Raw genomic sequence first — 12,158 nt, forward strand, 5'->3', positions numbered from 1 at the left:
TCACACATGTTTAGTTGTTCAACAATGCTACAATCATGATGATGCCATGGAATTTAACATCTCCGTTCTCAAATCAATAGAATACCTCAAAACTATTTACATTCTTAAATATCACAAAATTAACTAAATTAATTACTTCAAATAAAATAACACTTTCATCAAAACATGGACAATCTACAAGTTACAACTTTCAAAAGTTTAACCACTACAAGTTCAAAATTAAGAATTACAAATTTTACCAAATGTCAATTAAAATTTAAGAGATGATAAATATAATTCAAATTCCACATAAATTACATCGTGAAAACTAAAGATTAATGATCATATTACAATCTTGATTCTTGCATGATGTGGTAACATGGGGATTTTGTTTTGTCCTTGAAACTTGGACTCCTTGTGATATAATTGTTGTCTTTAAATGATCAAAAAGTAGAAGTTTGAGAAGTAAGCAATTAGGAGAAGAAGTTATTCCAATTTCTAAACAACGAAATTAAAGTCAATTTAAATAAATTATAATATTTAAAATATATCATTGATTATGATCTCATTCATCCATGCATTGGTGTTGTTGAAGAAGACGAATCTATTATAATTTTTGAGAATTCTAATAAAAAAATAAAGTTAAATACTCGATAAGTTTATAATTATAAATAAAAATCTAATTATATTTTTTTAAAAGTAAAAAACTTACCGTTTTCAAGTTTTTCCACATCTTTTAAAAAATTTTCAATGTTGATTAGTTTCAAACTTAACCAAAGTCAATCTTGAGTACAAATAAGACTTTCTATCATCCTAGGAGTCAATGAACTCCTAAAACAATCAAGTACCCAACCACCAATACTGATAGCAGATTCTGAAACAACTATTGATATTAGACCACGAGCAATTTGAGCAAGTATAGGAAATCTATGACAATTTTGATTCCACCATCCCAAAATATCAAAAGTATCATAATATTGTTCAACTGTTTCATTAAGATACTTGTCTAATTCCGACATATTGCCATCACCAAAAGCTTGTGCCTTTTGTTTCTTATACTTAGTTGATTGTCTTTTCAAATCAATTTGACTCATATTTTTTTAAAGAATTATCATTGTCAATTGATTCTGAAATAGATTGAACTCTTGAAGTATTACATTGAGGCTCCATTTTTTTTTATAATTCTTGTACAAAGCAAATAAAGTGTCCTTTAGTATCTTTCCTACTCTTGCACCATTCTTCTTCGTATAATTCAATCAACATAAATTCTACGAAATCCAATTTATGCCTTGGATCAAGCACCACTGTAATATAAAACAACTTATTCATCTTCTCGGGATCTCTCTAATATTTGTCAAATTTATTTTTCATTCTAATTCCCATCGAATACACATCACGATCATCACTTTCTTATTACTCTTTCAAGATAGTATGAATATGATGCAGGATGATTCAATGATTTTATTACTATTTTTTATAATTTTTATTTTTAATAATTTTTAGAGTTTTTGATATTTAGAGTAGTTTTAAAAATGTTTATTAGTTTTAATTTTTTTTATTTTTTTATTTTTAAGTCCGTTTAGGATATTTTTGTTAGTGCAATCTTGTCCCAAGTGATTTGAATTTTAATATTTGGCTAAAATGAGTTTAAGTTGGGTAATATTTGTGATTTAACTTGTGTGGTTTGAGTTCACAGGAAAGTCCAGGAATAAAATCTTGGCAAAGGATGAAGTCCTGGAGGCGAGGCCTCTTGGCAAAGGATGAAGTCCCGGAGGCGCGACCTCTTGGCAAAGGAAGATTTAGCACGATAAAGCTGAGGGAAACATCTCAAGCTAGTGCAAGGAAGGGCACGAGGCTTGTGAAAAACGTTTGAAGGTTTGCGTCAAGGCTAAGGGCTGAAAAAGAAGCTGAAAAGGGAGTTTCAGCTTGATCAGTCGACTGGCACTGTTGGTGCAGTCGTCTGGTGGTTGATCAGAAGCGCACACAGAGTTTACAGAAAAATTAGTCGAGTCCATCAGTCGACTGGAGCAGTCGACTGTTGAAGGCTTAGTCGACTGCTAGACGACCGTTGGAGCGACAGCTGGCTGATTAAATGCAGATTAAAGAGTCGTTGAAGCCCATCAGTCGATTGGCGCTTGGAGCAGTTGACTGATGTACGAAAATACATAAAAATAGTAGACGACACCGAAGAAATCAATAGTTCATTTTCTCATCTTTTTGGCAAGACTCTGACTTTGTAAAAACTTTCCTCTTCCTCCATACTTCACTACTCATTCTTGTGAAAGGAAGAGATCAGTTTATGAGGGTTTTCTCCACCTTCGAAGCGTGCTTCGAAAAGGAGGATTTTTATAGTGAAAAGGTCGTCTGTGTGTGTGGATCCTTGGATTAGTCACCTCGTAGAGGTGGATACCAAATAAACAAACCGGGTTAGCGATTGATCTTTCTTTTTGCTTTTATTTTTACTTCCACTAACGATTTCACATGAAAGTTCAAAAATTCGCAATTCACCCCCTCTAGCGAACACATCGATCCCAACAATTTTTGGATTTCGAACCTGTTAAAAAATTTTCTTAGGATTTTATATTTGAAGTTCGTTTAGAATTTTTAGGATTTCAAGTCTTTTAAAAAAATTTTTTATTAGGATTTTTTCTTAGGATTTTGGTTTATATAAACATCTTATGAGTTGATGTTTAGGGGACAAGAAGTTTGATTAATTAAATAAACTTTTTTTGGGCAAAAACCCTAGAGGCGGCGCCGTCGTGACTTTCTACTCATTTTTTCAAAATTTTTGAACTTGTTATCTCTCCAATTCTTCTCCAATTTTCTGCCTCCAGAATAATCACTATTTTGTCTGGCGTCAGTTGGTATCAGAGCACATCAGATCCAATGGAAGGTCGTCGTGGTCGTGGTCGTGGCGGCCGCAGTCGCAATAATCAAGTTTCGATGAGGAATCCCAGTACCGTGATCGTACCATTCAAGATGTGACGATTGAGGATTTGTGAAGATAAGTCGCAGAATTAACCCAGCATTTGACGACATAGGATTTTGAAGATCGAAGGAGTTATGACCGTGATTGTGGCCACCTTCGACAACCCTTACCACCACCACGATGGGGTCTCGAAGCGTCAAGGTCAAGAGGAACGGTATATAGATTTTGATTTTTGAGTTGATCTACCTGAGTTTTTAGAAACCTTATAAGCAGAAAGATTCGTTGATTAGCTCAATGAAATAGAAAGAATTTTTTATTACAAGGAGGGGTCTGATCGGACTTGCCATCCGACTCAAGGGCTAAGCATCCGCATGGTGGGAACAACTACAATGCTCACGAGAGAAACAAGGCAAGACCAAGATCACCGATTGGGAGAAGATGAAGAAGAAGATGAGAGTTCACTTCTTTCCTTTCGGCTACACCCAAACTCTATTTCAACGAATTCACATGTTGAGACAAGGTGAGAGATCGATCGATGATTATACGGAGGAGTTCTGTCAGTTGATTGCCCGAAATGATTTATTGGAGACAGAGGAACAAATCGTGACACGATACTTGGGGGGATTATGTCAGCCCTTGTAAGATGTTCTCAGTCTTCATTCAATGTGGACCATTTTAGAGGTCTATCAGTGTGCACTGGCCATTGAAAAATAGCACAACCAAAAGCGAATGGTTAGAGGTGACAAAAAAAGTTGATCCCACCCTCAAGATTCATGTCCTTCACAACAACAATTACAACAGCAGTCACCATAGGTTAATTCTAAATTTACTAGATGCTATCATTGTGGTGAACAGAGTCACAGGGCCAACAAATGCAAGACGTCTGCTCTTGCTCCTGCTAATCAGAAAGGCAAAAATTTATTAATTGAAAAAGACATGGAAGATGAGAAGGAGACAATTGATGAACGTATGATGAGGATGAAGTTGACGAGGTGCTTTATGGGTCATGAAATTTTAGTTGTTCACAAGTCTACTCACTCTAAAGGGCAACTCGGGAGATGATTGGTTGAGAACCAATATATTCCATACTACTTGCACAGTTACTGATAAAGTGTGCAAGATGATTATTGATAGCGGTAGTTGTGACAATGTTGTGTCCGATGAAGCTGTCCAAAAATTACAATTGAAGACGGACCACCATTCGAAACCATACAAGTTATCGTGGTTGAAGTTGTGACAATGAGGTAACAATAGATAGGCGATGTCTTGTATCATTTTTTATTGGTAGCAAATATTTCGATAATATTTGGTGTGATGTGGTGGCCATGGATGCATGTCATGTATTGTTGGGACGACCTTGGCAGTATGATCGTAATGTTATTCACGATGGGCGAAAGAATACATATACTCTACACATCAAGAGAAAGAAGATTGTATTAGCGCCACAGCAAGACGAAACTACTCCAATTCCGCCAACCAAGAATACTAACTTGCTTTCTGTTTCCAAATTTATAGATGAGATGGAGTCTAGAGATATAGTCTATGCTTTGCTACCTTGTCGGGATAAGGCCATAACCATCGACGTGGCTTTACCAGTAGAAGTATAACAACTACTAGCAGATTTCGTCGAGCTAATGCTAGAGGATTTTTCTCCTGAACTATCGCCTATGAGAGATATTCAGCACCAGATTGATCTCATTCTAGGGTCTAGTCTGCCCAATCGACTAGCATATCACCTCAGTCCCAAGGAGGTCAAAGAGTTGCAGCGATAGGTGATGGACTTATTAGAAAGGGGTTATATTCGTGAGAGCATGAGCTGTACAGTTCCTGCCCTACTAGTGCCAAAGAAAAATGGTTCGTGGCGTATGTGAGTTGACAGCCAAGCCATCAACAGAATTATTATTAAGTATAGATTTCCAATTCCTCGCTTGGATGATATGTTGGATCAGCTATCCGATTCTAGGGTCTTTTTCAAAATAGACCTTACAAGCAGATACCACCGGATCAAGATAAGGTAGGGAGATGAATGGAAGACGACGTTTAACACACAACATGGATTATACGAGTGTATGATCATGCCTTTTGGATTGTCAAATGCACCTAGTACTTTCATGAGATTCATGCATTAGATCTTATGACCTTTTATGGGCAAATTTGTGGTGGTCTACTTTGATGACATTCTCATCTATAGTCTGGCATGGGCATCACACTTTGATCATCTCCGTATTATTTTTGAAAAGCTAAGATGGAGTGCCTATACGTCAACAGGAAGAAGTATTTTTTTTACTACGTCAGTATCTTTTCTTAGCTTTATTGTCTCGATTGATGGTGTTCACGCAGATCCAACAAAGATAGAGGCAGTCTTGGAGTGGCCTCAGCCAAGGACCTTACATGATGTTTGGAGTTTCCATGGATTGGCTTCTTTCTACCATTGGTTCATCAGAAACTTTAGCACTCTGATTGCTCTCATCACAGAGTGTCTTAAGGGACATGATTTCAAGTGGTCTGAAGAAGTAGAGGCTAGTTTTCAATTAGTCAAACAAAAGATGACTAAGGTACCGGTGCTGGCACTTCCTGATTTTGATTATTTGTTCAAGATGAATTGTGTCCTACATTGGTATTGGATGTGTATTGAGTCAATCTGGACACCCCATTACTTTCGTCAGTGAGAAATTGTCCGGATCCAAGAAGAATTACTCTACCTACAAATTGGAATTCTCTGCCATTGTTTAATCCTTAAAACATTGGTGTCACTACCTCGTCCAAAAAAAGTTCATTATGTTCACTGATCACTAAGCCTTAAAGTACATCAATGGCCAACACAAGCTAAGTAGGCAACATGCCAAGTGGGTGGCCTATTCACAAGAGTTCACTTTTACACTGGAACAGTAAACGGGGAGCCTGAACCACGTTGCAAAACCCTAAGCCGTCGCTCTTCACTACTTACCACTATGAGTACCAAGATTGCAAGCTTTGAGGTTTTTGCAGATATGTACTCAATTGATCCTTCATTTGAGAGTATATTTCAGGAGGTATGAGATGGTCATTGTTATGATTTTATTTTGCATAATGGTTATCTGTTTCATGGATTATAGTTGTGTGTTCTAGATTATTCATTAAGGAAGCAGATTATCAATGAACTTCATATATGAGGGCCAATTTGGTCATGATAAAACACTGGTCCTCATCTCTGCAGATTTTTATTGGCCTAAGTTGACTAGTGATGTTGCTCACTTTGTAAACCGGTGTTATGTTTGTCAACAGTCTAAGGAAATTCTGATAAATGTCAGCTTGGACATTCTTCTACCTGTTCCTGAAGCTCTTTGGTTCGATGTCAGTATGGATTTTGCCACACCCAACGAACTTTAGATTCTATTCTAGTTGTGGTTGATAGATTTTCTAAGATGACACATTTTATAGCTTGCAGGAAGACTATGGATGTTGTCTGGATTGTCCATCTTTACTTCAATGAGATCGTGCGTTTACATGATGTTCCTAAATCTATGACTTCAGATCGTGATACATAGTTTATTAGTCAATTCTGAAAGAGCTTATGGGGGAAAACTGGGAACATAATTGAACTTTAGCAGTGCCTACCACCCCCAAACAGATGGTCAGACCGAGGTGGTGAATTAGGGTTTGGGCAATCTTCTAAGATGTTTGATAGGAACTAAACCGAAGCAATGAGATTTGGCATTACCTCAAGCAGAATTTGCTTATAATTGATCAAGAAATATGACCACGGTTTTAAGTCCTTTTGAGATTTCTATGGACGGAATCCATCTGGTGTGTTGGATTTGACCCCTATTCCTCGTATAGTACGATTTTGTCTTAAAGCAAAAGAGATGTCAGTGTTGGGTTGCAAGGGTGCAAACATAGTCCCACATCTAAAACACATAGAAAAGATCATGAGTTTAAAAGGATAGAAAATATCTCCACAATGGCATGATATTGTCCACTTTGGGCCTAAGCCCTCATGACTTTGTTCTTGGGCTCTCCCCAAAAGGCCTCATTCCAATGGAGATACCTTCTATCCTTTTAAATCCATGATCTTTTCCATGTGTTTTAGATGTGGGACTATGTTTGCACCCTTGCAACCCAACAATCCCCCCTCAAACAAAGAACCACAGACCCCCCTCAAACAGAAAACTTTCGTTTGATGTCCAAATCCTTGACCTACCAGGACTTTCTGTCCCTCGGTCCACCCGACCTCTCTTCCCTTGTGCTTACCCGAAAACCCTTGCTAGGATAAGAGTCGACCTTTTCATGCCTGACTGTGCCATCCTCTTTCTACCAACCACTAGCCCGCATCATTCTCTATTCATTTGCATGCTAGTCGGAACTCTCTAATCAGACCTTTAGTAGAGAGCATATTCCCCATATTCTGTTGCTCTTATGAGAACAGTGCATGGGAGTAGAGTACTCCCCATAATCAAAAGGAGTGAATGGTCATTATTGTGTGGGTTCGACTCCCCATCACTCTTGAGGGATTTTGTGGATAAAGATGGTCGGGTATTACTGGAAATTATAACCCATAGTGCCGGTCACTCTCCCCGAGATGATGTCTCCCAGTAGGAATTGTTTTGTATCCGAAAAGAGCAGTGTTCTCGATTCTATTTTATAGTGCAGAGAGCCAGGAGAAGGCATCTATCAACTCATACATGTGGAGGGTAGGGGACTATAGAGTCCCAAGGTAGGCACCGGGCTCACCATCTGTGCAGGTGGGTTTCTATAGAACATTGAGATACTCCGATGGGAGAACATCGTCAACCTATGATCGAGGAGTATACTCAAATTGACTCCTCTGATAACGTTGTCTTGAAAGTCAATCTTGACGAAGAGATGAAAGTCGGTTCTCAGTTCCTGAATCAGCTGTTGTTTGTGATCGCGCTGGTAGGAATGCTGCTTTTGTGCTCGGCGATGGTTTGGGTTTGGAATGGCCCCTTCTTCTATGCCCGCTATGCTGTACCTGGGGCCCTTTGATAGCTCTTAGTTGCCCGACGAAGTTCTCTGACTCGCTCTTCGACGCAGGATTCGAAATTGGCTGTTTAGCACCCGTAAAAAAAGAAGGAATGGAAGTGTTGTGACATTTGGTGGCGAGCCTTGATGCACACCATCGATTGGACCTAAATTAGATTAGAGCTATACATTTGCTTGAGCAATAATAAAAATGTTTTTTTCAAAACGAGAGAATCATAATCTAATAATGAGGGGAAGCGCATGATTGGGGAAATCCTTATGTAAGAAGTGCACCAGCAAGAGGTCTACAATGGTACACAAGAGTCTTTGGGGAAGAGAATTGATAATGTCATTAGTTTCGAGCATAGATTTTCTTTCTGTTCCGAGCAGATAGAAAGTACTTTTTCACTCCAGCGCCATGAGTAGGGGCCATTCACTCTTGGGGGACTTTATAAGACTTTAGATTTTAAAAGAGATTGCTCTTGAAAGGCAATATAGCTCGACTGAAGAGGACTAGGAGACGGCCAACAGGGCTCGACCGGCAATCTTAGGGGGAGTGAGAGTCTCAAAATAAAGTCTTCTAAGTCGAAGTCGAAATCCATTCAACAAGGTACTAGGACTTCCTACCCCTCGGTCCACCCCACCTATAGGACTTTCTGCCTGGTGTCTAGTCCTCTTGATTCAGACACGGGAGCATCCACTTCCTTTGTTTAAGGTTCAACCCACATGGTTAGATCTAGATCATGACTCTTCCGGTGGTTAGTCCGGTGAAAAGCGGTCTCGCTCTGATACCACTTGTTGGACCGAGTACACGTGAGAGGGGGTGAATCATGTGACTTTTAGTTTTTTTCTGAAAAATCGTGCACATCGGGAAAAAAAATTCGATAAATGACAAGTCAACATAAAGATTTTACTTCGTTCGGAGCCGTCGACGACTCCTACTCGAAGGCCCAGGTCCCTTGGACCTTTCTTGTGGGCAATCCACTAAATCTCTCTATCAGAAAAAAAACTCTGGTAGAGTAGACGAATACAATGAGAAAAAGTATGATAACCCCACACTTTTAACTTTTAAATTAGTGCAAAAAATAAATATTAAAAAACTTCTTCGTTACCCAACAATAGAAAATTCTGGACGAGATCGGATGTTGGGGGTGATCTTCTGACAGAAGTTGGACGTGGTCGTATCAAAGCTCGGGCCGCCGCAGAAGAATGACGTTGGTCGAAGTTGTGTGATTCATGCACTGACCGCAGTTTTATATAGGCACTATCGAGTTTATCTAGATCTGTAAATGTTTAAAAAAAATACAAAACTTGATACACACCTATTAGTTTATCTTATCTAGGATCAAAGAATAATTTAAATAATATATATATATATATATATATATTATTTTTATAGAAAATTTTATCCTCTTTAAATAATTATTATAGGAATAATTTTATCATTTAATAAAATTTCAGAGAATAATAATGAAGATTAATTTTGCAGAGTTCACATGCAAAATTAAGTTTGTCCATATACCAAATAAACTCTATAAAATAGATTTAGTATAATAATAAAATATACTAAAATACAGACTATTTAAAATTAGCTAAATCTCCACCAACTTGGTCTTCAGTTAGTTGTTAGGCCCCGCGGACCCAACGGCACTTCCTGCTAGGACTCAACCATCCTGGACTTCAGCTTGGTGTTTGGTTCTAAATCTTTCAACCCTGCACACTTAGTAAGAAGGTTAAACTCATAACAAACCTAACTTTAATGTATTTGTCATTCATTAAAACTTGAGTTAGACCGTTAGTGCAAACTACACCAACAGTCAGAGTATCTTCGGGGCATTCAGGAGCAAGTGAAACTGGTTATTCATGACAACAATACCAAGTATAAGACTCGGGTCGACAATCATCGTCGTCATGTACTTTTTTATGTGGGTGATTATGTTTGGACAGTTTTGACTCGTGATCGTTTCCCGACTGACGATTACAATAAACTTAAAGATCAAAAGATTGGCCGTGTGAGATACTGCAGAAGATCAATGACAATGCATATATGTTGCGCCTTCCAAGTCACATGAAGACTTCTGACATTTTTAACGTGAAGCATTTGAGTCTGTGTTCGAGGGATGTTGATAATACTTCTATGAACTCGAGGATGAGTTCTTTTCAACTTGAAGCGACTAATGTAGGATGATTCAAAGATTTTATTACTATTTTTTATAATTTTTATTTTTAATAACTTTAAAGTTTTTGATGTTTAGAGTAATTGAAATTTTCTATTAGTTTTAAAATTTTCTATTTTTTATTTTAAAATCTGTTTAGGATTTTTAGGATTTCAAGTCTGTTAAGAATTTTTCTTAAGATTTTGTATTTGAAGTCCGTTTAGGATTTTTAGGATTTCAAGTTTGTTAAGAATTTTTTTATTAGGAATTTTTCTTAAAATTTGGGTCTATATAAACATCTTATGAGTTGATGTCTAGGGGACAAGAAGTTTGGTTAATTAAATAAAAATTGTTTTTGGCAAAAACCCTAAAGGTAGCACCGCCGCGACTTTCTAAGCATTTTTTTTTCAAATTTCTCAAACTTGTTCTCTCCCTAATTCTCCTCCAATCTTCTTCCAAAATAATCACTATTCTGTCAGGACGTCAAAATAGAACTAATCTCGTGTGCAAAAGTATTGGATGTGACATACAAAGATCCTGAAACTTTCAATGTTAACTCATAAAAAACTTACAGTAGAGATGCAAAAAGTCTAAGATTATTCCAATCTACATTTGTTGGCTTCCCATCAAAAGTTTTTAATTCTCTTTTAGGTTTACCATTTGATTCAAATATCATCTCTCCATTTTCATTCAAATCAACATGTTAATCTGTATATTGAAGATCTAATTTAAAACATGAACCTTGTTCATCAAACCGATCAAAAACTCTTTTCAATGGCTGGTACATCTAAGCATAATGAGTTCATGCTTTCAATTTTTTCAATCTCTATATATTCTTTGAACTTGCTTAACCTAGAAGGAGATTGTTTAACATATTTAATTGCATTTCTGACTCTCATCACAGATTGATTTATATCTTTTAAGCCATCAGCAATAATCAAATTGATTATATGAGCTACACATCTCATACTCCTTTCAAAATAGTGGAATCCCAATTAATCATCTTTTTTCTGAAACTATTGATAGCAATATCATTTGAACTTGCATTATCAATTGTAATAGTGAAAATTCTTTTAATTCCCTAACCCCACAAATAATTTTCAATGGTTAAACTAATAGTCTCCCTTTTATGATTTGTAATTGGACAAAAGTTGAGAATGCTTTTCTATAACTTTCAATTTGTATCAAGATAATGAATTGTTAGACATATATAGTTGATTTTTTGAATCAATGTACATGTATCAGTGGTTAAAGAAATTCTTTGTGTTGAATCATGTAATAAATTTTTTAATTTTTTCCTTTCAACTATATATAATTCAACACAATCACATGCAACTATTCATTTTGATGGAATTCGAAACTTTGGACACACCATAACCATAAATACTTTAAATCCTTCTCTTTCTACAAATTTGAAAGGGAATTCATCCGTTATGATCGTTCTAACTAATGCTTTTCTAAATGCATCTTGATCAAATTTTCAAGAAATCAAACACACCTCACCCTCTCTTGAATTTAGTTGTAAACTTAACTATGTTTGAGTTGTTTCAACAACATGAGGGTGTTTTTTACATAAGGTAATATGAGATCTCAAACTTATTGTTCCATTCTTGTGTGGATCACAAAAAAATTCTTTATCACGATATTTGCATTTGACTTTTATCTCTAATGCATCATTAGTAAACTTTATGAAATAATACCATATGTCACTTCTTGGTTTTATTGATTTTCTCTTAGTTACCTTTCCTTTAGAATCTACGGTAGTTTTTGTTCCGACTAAAGTATCAATTTCAGATTGTGGTACGGAACAACTAGTATCAACATCCATATTTGATAAATTTCCTTGCATTGATATCAGACAAATACTAATCACAATTCACAAATGCACAAACACTGTCCAAAAAATTACAAGATATCATAGTCACAGACGCCCTCTCACGAGGTCTGAGGTGGACCAGCGAAACCTCGGAGTCACAGACGCCCTCTCACGAGAGCAAGGAGAGGGGATCGAGGTAAGCACTTACAACGAGAAAGACTAGAAGGTGCCTACGACAAGAGCAACAAGAGAAGAGAGGATTGAGGTGGACCGGCGAAACCTCGGAGTCACAGGCGCTCTCTCATGAGAGCAAAGAGAG

This window comes from Curcuma longa, chromosome 11 (assembly GCF_044706935.1).
Source record: "Curcuma longa cultivar G26 ecotype Majalengka, Jawa Barat chromosome 11, ITB_CL_G26_1.1, whole genome shotgun sequence".
Classification (NCBI taxonomy): domain Eukaryota; kingdom Viridiplantae; phylum Streptophyta; class Magnoliopsida; order Zingiberales; family Zingiberaceae; genus Curcuma; species Curcuma longa.